General features: G+C 36.8%; 1 pseudogene; it reads left to right on the plus strand.

Moving 5' to 3' along the window:
- Positions 1–657: 657 nt before the first annotated feature.
- On the plus strand, positions 658–14242 carry LOC120104022 (annotated as a pseudogene).
- Positions 14243–14876: the final 634 nt, after the last annotated feature.

Below are 14876 nucleotides of genomic sequence, written 5' to 3' on the forward strand. Positions count from 1 at the left end.
ATGTATGCATGCATGTAATACCAGATAATTTAGCAAGCAAAGATTGATTTTGATGAGGTTGAGAATAAGAAACTTTATTCTCACACCTAACTAGAAAAAAGTTTCACAATTTTGCCTTTGATACCATACCTAATCCATTAATCGTTGGGTTCGAGTCGGGTTGAGGATGAGATCTAGCTGAGTTGGATACTAATATAAAAATGATATCTTTAATTTGACTTCAAAGTCAATTGGACTTTCAATTTGAGATGCTTTGCCCCTTTCTTTTTGGGCTTGCACATGGGGCCAGTCCATGGATCACGTTTCGCCAGGTCGCCAGAGGCCCGAGCCCAGCCATTGCGCCCTTGCCCCCGGTCAGAAAGACACTTCCATCAAAAGATTCTTGCGTATTGGAACCACAAAGTAAGAATACAAATTGCACCTACAACGATACCCAGATTATACGCCCAGCCCCCATATGCGAACCATTCCACGGTCCACTTTGAGTAGCTCTACCCACCAAACCGTAGGTCCCACACAAATGTGAAGGTCGGTTATCGTTCAAGTCAAAGTCAGCTGTCTTACAAAAAGGAAAAAAAAAGGGGGCCAAAATCTCCGCCGTAACTTTGCTCTTTTTTTCTTTTTTTGGGGTAAATTTGGAACTTTGCTCTTTACCACGCGCACTAAATCCTTCTGGTCTCTGCGCGATTATTATTCCTTCATTTACGTTTTTTTTCTCAGCTATCGCCAGTGAAAGAATCCAGCGAAATAGAAACCAGAGTTTCGGATTTGGGGAGATTTTATTCGGTTTTATTCTCTGTCGATCGATTGCATCGATTTCTATCCTTTCTTTCGTTGCATCTTGAGGTACTGCATCACTAATTTTTCGTCTCATTTCTCAAATCCTTTCGAAATGATCGGTTTTTTTTTTTTTTTTTGGGAGATTTGAGAACAGAATTATTGATGACCGTTAACCAGTGGTAGTTCGAATGGATTCTGTCCGTTATTTTGGTAGATTTGGTTCCACTTTTAGATAGATTTGTTGGGATTTCGGCGGCTAAGAATGTGTTCTATAAATAGAAATATCCAACTTAGGAAAAGGGGAATTTAATTCATATGGGGTTTATCTTTCCCGTGGATTTCTATTCTTCTTCTTTTTCTACCTATCTTTTCTTTCCTCTGGGGTTTTTGTTCTCTGAATTAGGTTTTTTTGTTTCTTTTTTGATTTTTTTTCTAATATCTTATATTAATTTATTCTTTTTTTTAAAAAAAAAAATATAACTGCATTTGTTCTGAAATGGTAGTTAAGAAGAATTTTCTTCCTTTGCTTACAGGTATCGGCGGAACGGGCAATCTCTTTCAGCAAAACAAATTGTACTTTTTTGTGATTAAATTGTCATCTTCCGCAAACTGATTGAATTTTAAGGAGAAGAGAGGGTTCAGGGCCGCCGGAATCTCAGTTTTCTGCGACCAGAACATCCTCTCTCATTCGAAGTTTTGCATTGATTTCTTAGTACTTTAGAAAAAGAAAGGAAACAAAAGATATTCATAGTCAGTTTACAGAGTTGGAATTGGAGAATTGCTGCTGGAGAGATTGATTGGAACAGGGAAGGGAGTCTGGGCTTATGGGATCTGTTTGTTCCTGCTTGCACATCGAAGATTTCGAAGAATACACACATGACAATGCTTCAGTTTATAGACACTGCATCTGTTTCAGATGCTTGGCTCAGCAGTTGATACATGCAGTATGTTTATCCTTAAAAAAAAAAGATACATGCAGTATGTTTATCCTAAAAAAAAAGAGACATGCAGTATGTTTGAAGTTTGATATCATTTCTTAAATTTCCTTGATGTTGGGGTTTTGCATGATATTGGGAACTTAGAAACCTTCTTGTCACATTTTAAGGAAAAAAATTAGCATTGCAATTAGCCTGCTGCCTGTTCTTTTGCCCTGAAAATTTACCAATTGTTACTTGTTTTTGTCCAGGACTTTTGGCTGAGTTTGACAGGATGACAAGTAGAATGACTGGTTGAAACTTTCAGACATTTAAGATGAAATTAGTATACAATTCTTACATGCATAAACTTTATGGAGTATCATGGTTTGTTTCGTCATCTGTGTTCCAATACTTCTGCATTGTGATAAAAAGAATACAGGATTGAACTTAAAGCAAACTGGAACTATATTAGTTTGAGGGTCGGATACAAGACATGACCAACAAAGAATTTAATTATGTTCTGACGAGCAGTGACTAGTGGAGACGCTTTTATACTTGTGAGGTTTGGTCCCCACAAGCAGGTGAGGGTATACTATTATATATTTTCTATCTAGTTGCTTATGAAAACATCTGCATAAGCGTAACATGGTAAAACTTTCAAGAGCTGTGAATGTAACCTCCAAATCTTATTTCTATGCACTTATCAATTTGTCTTTGTCATGAAAGTGTGTGGCATAATGTGGAAGATTATGAATGGTCCATCATTAGTTATATACTCTTCTTGTCATGAATCTGGAATCAGGTAGCAGAAGACTAATGTGGGTAAAGAGTTTCTTAAATCACTTAATAGTGTAGATTGTCCTTCGAACTTAGAAGAAGCCATTAGAAACTTAGAGGTTTTATTTTTTTCTAAATGCTTTTAAAGTTTGAAAGTAGTTAATCTATCCATTCTGATAGCTTTGTCTGTCAGAGATCTCTTGTCCCTATTAACTTTATGATATTCAGTTATAACACGCCCTGAGTTGCCTTCATTGTCTTTTCTAAAATTTTCTTTACGATATTTACTTGTGGTAAGATATGAATATGAGTTATTTATGGGATCGCTGAGGATTTTTTTGCTCTCTGATGTTAACATTTATGCTTGTTATAAATGCACTATTGGTATCACAAGGAGGCTGCTGTTGCTTACAACTCTGTAAATAATAGAATATGTGTTGTTGGGACAGTGAACTAAGTGAATTGTACGTCAGGACTATAGCAGTTTCAGGGGATGATATTCACAGAATTGGATATGCCTTTGTTCGGGACATGGGTGGAGTTGAGAATTGATTGAACAGGTAAGTGTTTTCGCTGTCTACATTCATTTTACAAAAGATAAAATGATGGTTGAGAATGCCTGAGATAGGAATACGTAGATAAATTTCACATGCAGATTGTTGGTGGTAACCATTCATAAATTATCCTTGAAAGTTCAGGTGATATCTAATAAACTATTTTCATTGCACATACTTGATTGTGGAGCTATAGAAGTGCTGACTAGGATATGCATTTAAAAAATGAGGATGCGAAGTTTTTCAGTAAAACCTGAAAATTGAAAAAGTGATAGGAGTCCTGCACAGGTGCTAGGGGTAGCAGTTGTAGAAAATAAAGTGAGTGAAATTATTAGAAGTTAGTGAGTGTTGGTTAGTTGCAAATTTAATTTGAAGGTTTTGAAAAAGAGGAGCAGACTAAAGAAGGCATAGATAGAAGTAGTGGGAAATGAGAATTTTATGCTTGTTGAAAGGAGTTGACCTTTGATAGGATTTGATATCCGTATACAACCTGCAGAGCCAATTGAAAACATTGAAATTTAAAACAAGTAAAGGAGGCCTACATGGTAGGTTGCACTGGATGAAGAAAATGTTTCACTATGACTAGTTAGAACAAAGGGAATATTTGTCATAAGGTGGATAGCTATTGAGGCAAATTCCATGTTGGCTGAGAAATACTAGAGGTTAAGATATTGTGGATGGTGCATCTTGTTTGGTGCTATTAAACCTGCTAAATCTGATATCTGCTTCATGAGCCAAGTTTGCTACTTTATAGATAGTTGGGCTGGTCTGTATGGCACAATCCTTGATATGGGGCGGTACACGTGCACAGAACACCTTGATATGCCTTAGTACAAATGCAAGAAAAAGGAAAATGTGTCAAGCATCACTGGGCGTCGATACATCCAACAAGATAGGCCATAATACCTGCCTGGTTTGCCTGGTACCAATGTGTAGAGGCCCCTGTTATACTGGTCATGGGGGGCATGGTGTTAGAATGCATGAGTTTTGAACCCTTGATTTACTATCAAAACTATGAAGGAAGCCATGGCCACTGCACCAGTGGAGTACTGAAGGCCAGAAGCATCATAATTTCTTATTCAAAGTAGGTGGGAGCTGCTAAGTGCCTAGGTATAGAGATGGCTATCCCCACCCTCTGGCTTGCCCAACTTTTGATTGAAGATGAGCCAAAGGGTCTTGTGAACCCAAACTGAAGGCAAAGCTGCAGAACTGGATTCAGACCTGATATGACTTGGAGTAACCAGTCATGCCTTTATATGTTTTTCCACTTTCTGATTATTATAAACTGTGTTGATATCTGTAGAACGCAAATGCTTATAATCTATAAAGTTTGCTCCTTTACATCAAACTAACCCCTTTGTATAGATATTATGAGAATTGATTATGTAATAATGCCCCCTAATTTTGGAGATGCCCATAAATTTTTTTTACTAGGATGAACGAATTCTATTTCACATTTCAGTTGGTCTTGAATGCTCAGCAGAATATTTTGCAATATACAAAGCATACTGTTCCTGTTTTTTTGGCTATAATCTATCCAACTTTCGGTAATCTCTTCAAATTTTCCTTTTCTCATAATTTAGTCTTGGTTGACATGCAGTGGTTCTTTTTTTGCCTCCAGTTTTGTGTTTTTAGTACATCGTGGCTGACAAAGAAACCTGTCTTCTTTGTTTGGAATTTTGTTCATTCATCTATGATTGGAGTCCAGCATGTGTGATGCATGTGCAGTTTATTTTTATTTGCTGAGCCCAGCCTAGGAGAGGAGCGGGAATCTAAGTTTTTCTTTTTCTCCTATATTATATTCGTAGGGCCTGGCTTGAGACTTTGGGGCCGGCCTGCTCAAAGCCTTTCCTATTTCATATTAGTAGATGTGAGATCTATTATATATTGTTAACATAAATAGACTCTTTCAGATCGTGGCATTTGCAGGCCAAATAAGGGCTAATTTTATTGCTGCCTCCTAGTGAATTGTGACAGATGCAAAGAAACCATTACTGACATATCTTAAAGACATTTACATGACTGGTGATGCTGATTTGCTGGGTTATAAACATGCATGAGAAGAACAACTTTTGATTTGGGTTTATATGGACAAGAATAATTTTTCGTATTAGGCAATATGTTCTTGTTCTAGTCAAACCCATTATTACCATAGATATGCAGCATTTGTGGGAATACTTACTATGCTTGGGTGTCACAACACTTATGATGTTTCTATCATTACCTGCTGCAATCTACTTGTGGTAACCAGTGTGATTACCTTTTTTTAGAGAAGTAGCTAGTGTGCTTATAGATGTTTGTGGAAGTTAAACTTGCCTGGAGGGAACATGGGAATTATATCTATCCATTCTTGCAGGTCTTGAATCTCATGTTTGGCAGAATCCTGCATCATGATTGGCTACTGTCTATTTAAAGTTACACTTGCCATAAAATTCAGGCTACAACTACAAACATTCAATAACTGTCTATCTAAAGTACTTTACCTCATGTTTCCAATGGTTATTGAAATCATCATATTTTTATCACATATAGGCACTCCTTTTAAATGTTATAAATAGGTATACACTTTAAGAATTGTTTTTCCCTTTGCTAATTCACATGAAGGAAGGATACATTTCCACATTTTCACTTGAAGACCGTTATTGCAATTTTGTTTTATATCTTTTTGAGAACAAGCACACTTAATTTATTTCAACGGTGCTCATATTGTATCTAAATTTATGTACCTTTGTGTCTCCTTACATTTGCAGCGGTAGATAATAAATTATATCCTTGACGTGGACAAATTTAATATCCATAATATGTGAACTTGGGTGATAATATTATGGTAGTGAATAAGCTGGGCGGGGATATTACACAATCTGGTGTTGAATTTAGTGCCATACACTGTTTTTGATATTTAAAGTATCTTGAAAAATGGACTACTTATTTGAAATTTATGATATGCACGTGGTAAGCTGTCTTTTTCTTTCATCTTTGCAGTACACGGCTTTATTTCGAAGAGGGGAAGTGCGTGCTATCCCTTCGTCCAGGCAGGGGACTGCTCCTTTAGCTTCTGCTGCACTAGTCACAGATGATTCTATACCGGATACATACTGCGCTCCTCCAAGGCCTTTACCTTATGATGATCCTAGATGCTCACGGGCCACAATATGATGGACTTATCTCAAGGCGTGATAAGTCTTCAAGCCATTTCCATGAGGAATCTGAACCACTGAGAAGAAATAGTAACGATACTGAAATAGAATCAAGGAGCAGAATAGACAAGTGGCATGGATCTAACTATGAAGGGGGGTCCAAGTTGTGCCATTCTGAGTCCTCCCTGAAGCACCCCTTGACAGAAGACACGAAGGGAGCGACTTATTTTTTTTCTTCATCTGAAGATGAAGATGTGTGCCCAATATGTCTTGAAGGTAGATAACAGCAACCCTGTATTATATGGTCTCTTTACGAGCTAAACTAAAGTTTTTCTTATGGGACATCTCGTTTGTCAGCTCTATCTGCCATGTCCAAAAGAACAAATTTGATTTTCTCTATTCTATTGATAATGCAAATTCAAGTTGTATTCTATAGGACTAAGCAGTAGAGTAATACATGGACTAAGGAAAATATATACGAAATACTGACATGAAAGGGTCACACAAGGAGCAGATCACACCATATGTCCCTAACTGTTTTGTAGTATGCTAGACCTCAGGATCACCGCACATATGCTGTTTTGTTGGGAGCTTTTAATCTCTGAAAAAATTTATCCTGTTTAGCTTTTTTCTTTATCTGGAATTCTAAGCTTCTTCACTAGATTTGTATTAATAAGCCCTTCAAAAATATCAACTCATTCTTGGGACAAAGGCAACATCTTACTCTAGAGAGACCTTGCTGATGAGATAAATCTTGCCATACTGTAATGATAAGGAGGGATTTTGAGATTCAAAATCAATTCATAGTGAATACTACAGAATCCTTGGTCAGGGAATGGCGTCAGAAGCTGCTACTATGTGTTCTAATTACTAAGTCCTAAAACTATTTAATGACAAGACTTATAATATTTATATTGTAATGAGTATTGACTTTATGGATTAGGATGTCATCCATCACAGTTTGAGAAGGTTTCATGACCAGCTCTCAACTTGATATCTATGCCTTCATTTGGTGTCCGGTTCTTGATCAAGGCAACGGTAGGCAAGAAAGCACATGCAGCTAACCTAGAAGGACAATCGGTGGATCAGACAAAGGTTTGTAGTCTCGGTATCAAACTGTGTACAAGTAGGAGACCGGTAAGGTATGGTACTATGCCATATTGTATTGTATCGGCGCACCAAAAAATATATTTTTTATTTCAAGTTTTTAAATCGTTCTTTATTTACTTTTGAGTGCAAAAATAGTGTTCTATGAGTTTGCTTTCAATGTTTAAATATAATATACTTAATTTCTTATGTTACGTGTCTAAAGAATGGTGTGATTGTATAATAGACATGAAGAATTTTAAAAAAAAATTGTACAAATTGTTGAGGGGTGGCAATTTATGACTCGACCTAGCATCCTAACCTTCATTCGACCTACATTAAGCAGGTTTAGGTTTTAGCATAAATAGGTCCAGGTCATAAACGGGTCGCCCCACCTAGACTTGTTAATTAAACGGGTTGCTTTTAGGTTGAAACTTCTAACCTATTTAGCCCATTTAGACCCGTTTAAAGTGGGTTAGGTCATGAACCAACCTGTTTAATCCATTTAAGACTTGCGCAACTTGTTTAAAACCCATTTAAGCCATATAAGACTTGTTTAACCCATTTAACTTCTTTAACTTGATTCAACTAGTTTATTAAATAGCTTATGTGGATCATGTTGGGTTGCCTGTTTAATAAAAAGGTTAGGTTTGGAATTGGACTTTTGATCTGTTTAACAAACAAGTCGGGTTTGGGTTGGCAAATTTTTGACTTGACTTGCATCCGACCTGACTTGATAGCCACCCCTACCATTGCATAGATCTGACTAATGAAATCATGCCCAAATATAACATCTCGTCATTATTTCTCTGTATGTTTCAATATCTGTCCATTTACAGGATGTGACAAGAAAAATGGAAGCGAGAAATATCTAGATCAGAGGAACAACTCACCCTTCCACTCTCTCCATCTCTTTCTCCTCTCCTCTCTTTCTTCTCTCCTACCTTGAAACAGAGGGGGAAAAGGGTTCTATATTCCTTTCTCCTCCAATTATTGAGGCTTTGAACTGGTAAGGGGCCCTAACCATGCCAAACTGCTTGGAACCGAACAGTTCTGGGTAGTTCGGCTCGGAAAAAACCAGTTTACACTGGTTCAGGCAAAATCCTGTACCAAGACCATTAACCATCCTAGTTCGAGGTTGGTATGGGTATGATACTGACTGAACTGAGTGGTTCGCCATGGTATTGCAATCTTTGGATTAGAAACCTACTGTAGTGGCTACATATATCAGGTTGATTTTTTCTTGTAGAGGAGCATGCACTATCATTAGGACTTTCAGTCCCTATGTGGATATCCATTTACCACTTTGTTGCCATATTGTAGAAGGAATTACATCTTGTTTATAAATATGAAGTCCAATAAATATTTATGGACTCTTGCTGTGCTAGGATGTTGGGACTTATGCACATGCATTATTAGATTCCAAGATTTGCTTGGTGACCATGACATCCACTATAAAAACTGCTAGAGCGATTTTACTTGATGGCTTTCTTGCAAGTACTTCTGATGTCTTTTATGCCCTGTTGCTAAGCTAATTGAAATGGGTAACATGTTTGTGGTTCTTTTCTTAATGTTCCACATATGCAAGTGATAATGTATATCTGGTCTTTATGGTTCTATTTTGGAATTATTTGTGGTATTCATTTTTCAAACCGGTATGGCATACATTGTACAACCCAAACAATCCAAAACAAGAAAAGCAATGACATGTTTTTATTCCAAGATCTGCAACTCCATGCTATACATTTTTAGGTAAGCCTCTTTTCCTGCACTTAAAGTTTCCCCCTTTTTATCTATGACAAACAATCATGACCAAATTGAAATATATCTGAAGTTTAATTTTGTGACTTAATATAAGATCTTGATCTTCTATCAACTTGAACCTTTAGACTTTTGATAGCTTTGCATTGTCGAAAATCCTTTCATTCTTCTCATCCCAGATATGCCCGATGAAAGCATGAAGAACCCAGCTTGCTCTTGTAAATATGATATTGTCTTTAGAAAAGAAATTCTCCAAATCTTACCAAGACTTCCTTGAGCCGCCGCTTCCCGATCTTTGTAGTCTCATAAATAATTTTCTATTTTCTTAAAAAATTACAGTATTCTGCACTCTTAATATTTAAGATGTAAGCATCCAAGGAACCATTGTTTTAAAGTATATTAAGATGTAAGCATCCAAGGAACCATTGTTTTAATGTATATAGCATAATTACTCTTTTGAGAGACGATATGAGGCTTGTTTTACAAACCTTCCCTCGTGACTCTTGCATTTGCTCTTGGTTAAACAATATTTCTGGCATCTCATGTACTTACTGAAATAATATAAGCCCACGTTGATCTATGCAATTGGTTATTTTCATGACTTTGTTGTCTTATTCATTTGATGTTGGCTTTGGAACATTCCATGGTACGATGTACCTATTGGTGTCGGTGCATACCAGGCGTGCTATGCCATATCGGCACCGGACCCATACGTAGAATGAGGAGCGTATCGTGTCGGTATGCCAAATTGGCTGCCGCACTAGGCATCTCGACATTATATCAGGATGGTACCGGTAAAGAATCTGATATCGAGATGGCAAACCTTGGTACATTCCTTAATTTTCTTTCAGTTACACGTCAATTGCCTACACGTAGCACAATACTACCTACAATTTTTGTGAACCACACCTTCATCTATTTTGATTTCTAATGCATATCTAATCGTGAAAGATGTTCTTCTCTCATGGTTCTTGTATCCATCCGTAAGATTTAGGTAAGAAATGAGCTAGTCTTATATTTGTTTCGGCTTGATATACCTGACATCAGCTGCCAGCAGGTTGATTTTTTTTCTAGAAGTTCCTGTGGCAGGTTCACCTCCGGGACCCCCATTTGACCCTCCTGATATGGAAACCATAAATTGGCATCATCTTCGTGTTTAAAAAAGATCCGAAGATTTGATTGATTCTTTATTGCAATGATGTCTAAGCTTTGTTGTATACGAAGCTTTGATTGATTCTTTATTGCAATGATGTCTAAGCTTTGTTATATGCGAAGCTTTGATTTATTCTTTATTGCAATGATGTCTAAGCTTTGTTGATTTTTTGTAGTTGTACCTACTGTTGATGGACTCAGAGCATAATGCAGCATCTTTTTGTTTCCTCCTTAACCAATGTCATTTGTAATAGATCTTACAGACCTATTTATGTTTGTATATTAGTGATACAACATGTTATATGCCTCCCCTGTATCTGATCATTTTATTACTTTTGTTTAGAGCTTCAATTATGCCTGTTCCATAAGCTATTAACCAAATCCGCAGCTGGTTTCTCCTGGGTTGGCTTGCATCTATAAGGGTTGCTACTACTAATAGTATTAATGTGTGTTTTCTAGTGATTTTTATAATATTTCTTTTTAAATTTGTCCAAGTCAAACTGAAGCCTACAGGTACTGTGAGCCTCTTTCTCCCCATCATTTTGTATTTCTTTCATATGTTCCTTAATAAGTAATGTACTTTACAGCATTGCTATTGAATTGTCCAGTTTTATTAAGCAACCTTTACCTAGATGATTTTTTTTAATATTTAATATCTATTTTTTTCGTAGATGCCAATCCGGGTTGGCCAAGAAGTGGGGTTTAATTTTAACTGCTGAAAATATTTGTGCTTTTGAAAATATAATATTTTGTTTCAGAGGATAACAAATTGCCTTTTGTAGCATGTATTTGTGATATTGAAAGTATGCTCATTTGTAACTTTGTCGTAATCATTTGTTTGCAGAATATACTTCAGAAAATCCAAGGATTATAATGCAGTGCACTCATCATTTCCACCTTAGTTGTATATATGAGTGGTTCGAGAGAAGTGATGCCTGTCCAGTCTGTGGCAAGGTAACTGCTTTCTTTCTAGTGGTGATAATAACTATCAATTCCTTCATCTATTTGAGCGGTAAAGTTGTTCATTTACTGCATTTAAATTTTCAGTCAAGCAGTAGTTTGTAAGTTGAACACAGTCATAGCGTAGTTTGTAAGTTGAACACGGTCATAGCTAATGTAGCATGACAGAGAGCCAATGTTGTGAAAGAAGACGGCCATAAAGAGATTGGGTTGTAGCTCAATTCATTTTTTCACATATCTGATTTTTTAAAAATTTATATGGGAAATGTAGAATACAAGGTGACCAATTGTATGCTTTATCGTGGCAAATGGGTGGTATTTGTCAACAAAATAATCTGTAGCAATATTATGATTTACTTTTAGTCTTCTAGATTACTTGTGTATTTTGGTACATACACCAATGGCTCTATTAACGATGTGCATTGAACTTTTAAATCCTGTTCTTTTCTTCATCCAAGGCAGATACAGATTGATGGAGCAATGTCTTTCTACTAGCATTCTCATAGTAATCATATTTTATATTACCAACAATTTTTTTGATTAAATAAGTATACTGACTTAGCAAAGTTTAAATAGAAAACTTGGAATCTTATTGTAAGCAAGATGATCGCATTGTAAATTTTATACACGCCTACTCTTCAAGATTTTTGTCGCGTGCATATTGGTTATACATACGCATATTGGTTATACATACGGGATTGGCTTTGTGGGTCCCAGAAAATCCATCCATGCAGAGCCCCTTTTGGAGTTTGACATCCGCTTTTATTTATTTATTTTTAGGCTCTATCTCTCATATGTGTATATATGCATGCTGTATGAATTTCTGAGTACCCATTTTCGCATGACCAAGTCATTTCTGCCTTCTTGTTCAATCAAACATAAAAGTTTTTCAATATTGGACTAAGTGCTGCTGGGTGACTGTGCAGACAAATAGTCTTATGCTGTTACCAGTGTACTTTCTAGTGGGTGACTGACCATCAACATTGGTCGGATTTGCTCAAGTTATCCAACATGCCAATAAAATTAAACTTGTTTTCAGAATTGGCATGCATTGAATTTTTGAAAGCTGAGTGTCATTAATAGTAATATTTGTGTTGTTTAAACCTTTGGATTTACAATATCGATTCTTTGATTTGAGATCCTTGTTTGTGTTTGAGAGATGCCATCCTCCTGCTGGCATCATAAATCTTAAAAATTTGGAATATTCTATAACTACTGAGTATCCAAATCATCGATGTTTGAGGAAATAATAGTATTCCTTTGTCTCTTGAAGACCAAATATATTGACATAGTCACGCTCACTATGACTGACAATCATACGTAGATATTGTAGGATTGATTACAGTATCCTTAAACTGTCTCTCTTTATTCACTGTCCACATTATTACCTTTATCCTCAAATTAAATAATGAAATGGTGATAAATCCTACTAAAATATCCAGGAGTTCATAATGATGTTGAACTCGTCTATGTGGAAAGGAAATAAATCTAGATATAGAGAAGATATGGGCATGTTGTTGAGTGGAGATTGAATTCGAGTAGAGAGAAGCCTCGAGACCTAGGACATCACTGTTTGGAACTATAGGTTAATTGTTGAAGTCTGAGTTCTGTTACCAAATGGCAGAATTGTCAAGATAGAAAAGTGGAAGACCTCTTCTATAGAAAGGACCTGAGCTTCCCTTGAATCTGCAAGAGGAGACTCACCATAGAAAATTTTCAGATTACATAATGCATCACCATTTAATACTCTAGTTGACTGTATTCTATTGCAAAGACAATTGGCTCGACTCCAAGACTTAAAGAATCACAGGGAACATGTTCTTAGATTTGCTAAATGTTGATTAAACAAATTGGGCATTCGATATGTTTGCCTAGTTGTTTGACCATTGTTGATGATGGGCCATATCGGTTGAACTTTGGTGATTAGTGCCTTCTACATCATTGCAGGGGTTCTTAATGTTCACTGGAGCTCCAAACATGATGATGCTTGTTAGGTAGGCAAATTAGGCCCAAAGGAGAGGAGATCCTGGGCATATAGTTGCTAAAATAGAAATATTTAGAAAGTGGTTATCTTCAAAATTATCGATTCATGTTCAGCATTGTTTTGAGTTGGCTATGAATATAAAAACAGAAAGGAATTCAGTATCCGGCGTCTAACAGCCTGGCTTTCTAATAACTGATACGAAATGTCTCAAATATTCTTTTGTTAATGAGTGAAGGCACATGTTTCATACCATTTCATTCTGGCATGCTGTTTTGTCGATTGGTTGCTCCTAATATATTTGTGCACTGGTTGTTTCTCGACAGATGATGGTGTTTAATGAGACAACATGATGGCAAGGTCAAGTTCAGTTGACTTGGAGGATAAACTTGTATCTGTGGATCTGTAAGTATAGAGGTGAATTCTGTCATACCCCAAAGGCTGTGTGTGTCTATATTTCAAGTCTGCTCTTCATTCAAAGGGCAGGTCGAAGTCATCATGTGTTTGCTGATTTGGGATGTGTTTTCCCTCCTGCCCCAGTATATCTATATGCACATAGAAGCATGTGCAGCATATACAGTGTACAGAAAAAAAAAATTTTCCAGAAAATGGTCTTCCATAAGGAAAATTTCTTCCAAAGAGTTTGTGCTTTATATTCTTCACAATTTGGATAGCCATGGAAATGAAGAACCTGGTATTGCTCGCAGGAAACTTGATGCTTTGAGGTTGCCTTCAGAGTATTCTACAACACGTTTGGGATTGTCTTTGGGGGCCTGAGAGGACATATTTAGCTCTCACTGGCATTAGTGCAGAAGCACTCATCTCATGTGGCATTTCCATATTAATTACTATAATTTGAGCTACGCAATGCAGATAATCCAATAAGGAGACTGTTGGTGGTGGATATGAAAAGCTGGGGGTGGAGATCTGCAGACTTCCACCCCTTGTAGTTCGTGTTACATGAAGAGATTATCACTACCTGTAAGTTTGTCTAGGGCGATGCTTCCGATATCGCCACCTCCGTGAAAGATAATATCATTAAATGTTTGAAATGAGTATACTTTCAATAGGTTCCATACTATGAACAATAAGTATATTTCTGAACATTCTGATTACTTAATGTAGCTTTGACAGTCATTTAAGCACCAGCCATAGATCCAAGCTAGGTTCTACTTTAACAGCAAAAAGCAGCCAAGCAGCGAAAGAGAACACTCTTGATGATGTCCTTGACGTGTTCTATGTTTGTGGTAATAGCTGACAGCCAGTACTGCCTCCTAGGAAATAAGAAGGATCTTCTGATAAGGGCACTGGCTCCGGTTCATATTAGGTGTGCTTGGTGTTATTGGGCCAGAGGTGTAAGTCACCCACCAACTACAAACTTGCATTTTTTCCAGAAAATGTGCATTGTATCTTGATGCCTTCCTAAACTATTACTAACGGTGACTCTAATCTTGTTTTCTGATGTGTGTGACACTGTATTACGAGCTTGCTTTGGGTTGGCAGCTGCATGTCCAGGTTATATGTAGATAGGTTACAGAGTATTGCAACCAGCTCCTGCTGTACTCGGCCATAAGTTTTCTGGAGATTCTCATGACCGATATGATAGGAAAATCAAATGATGCAAACATGAATAGGTCATATATTTCATGAACAAAAGGTTTCTAGCAAGGGATGCAATAGTGCAAAATATGCGCAGCAATCATGCAGATCATGGTGTTCGATATATTTTTCAGACTAAACCAGGAAAAAAACGGAAATCATCATATTTTTC

Source organism: Phoenix dactylifera, unplaced genomic scaffold (assembly GCF_009389715.1).
Source record: "Phoenix dactylifera cultivar Barhee BC4 unplaced genomic scaffold, palm_55x_up_171113_PBpolish2nd_filt_p 000577F, whole genome shotgun sequence".
In the NCBI taxonomy this organism is placed as follows: domain Eukaryota; kingdom Viridiplantae; phylum Streptophyta; class Magnoliopsida; order Arecales; family Arecaceae; genus Phoenix; species Phoenix dactylifera.